Source organism: Triticum dicoccoides, chromosome 1B (genome assembly GCF_002162155.2).
Source record: "Triticum dicoccoides isolate Atlit2015 ecotype Zavitan chromosome 1B, WEW_v2.0, whole genome shotgun sequence".
NCBI lineage: Eukaryota > Viridiplantae > Streptophyta > Magnoliopsida > Poales > Poaceae > Triticum > Triticum dicoccoides.
In genome coordinates, this window is record NC_041381.1 from 61657183 (window position 1) to 61660665 (window position 3483).

A 3483-nucleotide genomic window follows, 5' to 3' on the forward strand; every position below is an offset into this window, starting at 1 on the left:
CGGGTGCCCACACCCCAAACCCAGGGCACCCGCACCCCCGGGCTGTTTGCCTCGGACCACCCCGGGTGCCCACACCTTCCACCCCCGGGCACCCGCACCCCCCAGAATCAACAGTGTGCACTTTAGTTTTCACTCATAACTTTCACTCCCGAACTCTGATTTGAGTGTTCTTTGGCTCGTTGAAAAGCTAGTGACGTGCCCGAGCCGCTCATCTTGGTTTTACCACCATTTGACTCCATCAAAATTTTGGCATTTTGCCATCTTTGCCTAAGCCATCCACCATATCATTCCGCGAAACCACCATAGCTTTCCGCAACCTAACCCATTTAGTTCCATATAGCATTTGTGGTTGCTTGAGTGGTGACTTGAGTCTCCTAACGTGTTTCGGCTACTTAGGGATGGTTGCTTTGTCATCAACCACCACCACCACTTCCGCATTGCTAACTCCGGAACCACCTACGCATTCCGCTACCACCATTTGACATTTTCCTTGAGATTTTGAGTTCGCGGGTTTTTTACCATTTCCTAAGGTGTTTCGGCTACTTAGGGACGGGTCTACATAATCTTGGTATCTACATCAAGAACACCGCCACTCATCATCGCCACGAGGTCGTCCTCGACATCGACCACTTCACCATTTTGACAACCTAACCGTAAGCAAGAGCGGTAACCTCCTTATCACCTTGGTATCGTGGTATCCCTTCATTGTACATTCTTGCCATTACATTGTTAACCCCTTAGCCCATTTTGCATCACTTGCCTGGCGAGACTAGCCGTTTGAGTACTGCCGGCAACGTTACTTGTGCACATTAGTTATCCGTACCTCCCATTACATACATACCATATCATATTGGTATCATCTGGGTATCATCATATCATCCCTTGTGTCACAAGATTGTTCCCGCATATACACAATTGCTATCTTGGTTTGTGCATTTTGCATAGGTGGCCATATCAAAAAAAAGAGAATAAGCTTTTAAGCAAAAAGAGAGCAAAGAGCTCATGAGCAAGAGCCATAGCATCATACCAGATTGCACATACGGTTGTCATATCCGATCATCTTGGATCATCTTGAGAAGAACACCGGGAACATCATACACATATCATACTTGGGATAGAAAGCTCATACATTTTGCATCTTATAGGTTGTGCACAAGTGTCGTATCTGCCTATTGAGCAATCGTGCTAGCGTCTCTCTTGAGTTGTGCAACACGAGCATTTTCCGTGGATTCCACATTTTGTGCTCATTCCTTGGTAGCACGACCCCATTTATCTATCCGTGCGTGTGTTTCCGTGTGCCACATATTGCTATTTGTCTACTTGTTTCACTTGCGAATTTGTGACTCTTTTCCAACTTTATTGACTCTTGCTAACATTTTGCATCAAATTTTTGTGCCACTATCCTCACCGAGCTCCACCTTAAGCCTTACTTGTGTAGGTGTGAGAATTGACAAGATCCGGTACCAACTGTGCTATTTCCTTGTTACATTATTGAGTGATCATTGATCCATCTTCAACATTCGATAAGGTACATTGGTCTAGTTCTTTCCTTTCTTCCACTCACATTTGCTCGAGTCTTGTGATGGATAGGCAAGGCATTTCATCTCCGGTCTTCCACGACAACGACAACGCGAACAACTACATCACCAAAACGTCCGTCTTCGGACTACAACGAGCAATGCAAGGCATTGAGCGACTCGCCATCGACATTCGCCAAAACGAAGCAAGGATAAGGGACTACCTCGACACCAAGTTATCCGAACAAAGGGATCAAGTATGAGACATGGTGGCCAACTACAAGTCTTCTCCCCCTTCGTCATCTTCAAGGCAGCGATGCTCAAGTGGCCAAACTTCGGAACGTCATCGAGCTCAAGCACTAGAACACCATCAAGATGAAGATGCTCGCGGTGCGTACACCTACAAGTCCCAAAAATCTCTACATCAAGCTACGACCAGACATCATGAGCACAAGAAAAGACCGCGAGACAAGCACCACCAAGACGGAGCTACGACTACTACCACCACTTCGGCATCTTCGCCAAGTGTTCTCAAGGCATCTTTTCCTTTGGATGTTGTGCCATCTTCGGCCTTCATCCACGATGAGAGTGATGATGTGCCATCTTCGGCCTTCATCCACAGCGACGACAACGAGATAGTTGAGCATGGGATTTTCCCTTCGACCACGACGACGTATGATGACTTGAGTTACTTGTGCCACCATATTGAGAGTGAGAGTGACTTCAGCACTAGCCCCATATATGACGAGTTGCCCCAATTCCCATGTGAGGAGAGCCACCACCACCACCACTTGAGTGATTTGAGTGACTCCACCATATGTGACATTGAGTGCACCTACCTTGAGGGAGTGAGTGAGCCACAACCACATAGAGATAGTGAGGTAGTCGATATGGCATGTGAGGCCATTTCGAATTCTAACAACATAACCTCTACCTCTATTGTGCCTTCTCATTTGGTGATAGGTCCCATATATGATGACGCACCGATCCTCGACGACTTCGTCCTTCCTATGGACGAGACGATGGCCATGGTGGAATATGATGCACACCCCACATGGTTCCATCAAGATGAAGATGATGACCACCATTTGGTCTTTGCCACCTCACCTACTCCACTTGAGTGGAATGAACAAGGTAACATAGGTGAAGGTGATGCTCTTGTCCCACTAGTGGACATTCTTGACATTGATTGCTTGCATGATGTTGATCCACCTATTTCCACGCTTCATGCTAGTGCAATTACCCCATGCGATGATTTGCCCATTTATGATGAGTATGATGATTCTCATGTCGAGTCTATTAGTTGTGATGCCATGTTACATAAGATTTCTTGTGACAATTCTCTAGGTCACATCATGTTTGACAATCCGCTTGACTTGTCATATGCTATGCATGGGATCAACAATATGTCATATTTGCAATCTCATCGTAGTGACTATGCATATGCCATTAAAATTAACCCAATTTGCACATATGGCATAGACGACAAGCCCATGGTTATTGGCATTTGTTTTTCTTGTGATGATATTGATATGCTCCCTTTGCATCATTTATCTCATATGCCATGCCATGACCACCTAGCTTTGGATATGCATTGTTTTGGATGTTCTCCATTTTCTCCATATGATGTTTCCACTATTGCTCATGAGGACACCCCCATAGTTTCCTCATGCTTTTTAGGAGATTTTGATCCATCCTACCCATTGCATGATCCCAATACTTGTGTGCACCATATGCTCCCTATGAATGAAAATGCTATTGATGTGTCATATACTTGTATGCTAGATTTGCATCCCCATCATGTCATACATAACAAGTATTCTTTCATGATGGATGACATGTTCTTATACCATGCATCAAATTTCTTTGAATGATGCTTATCTTGTACTAACTCACACGTGCACGTATACATCATGATGGATGATGTGTACATTTACCACGAACAAAATTTCTTTGGTTTGTGTCT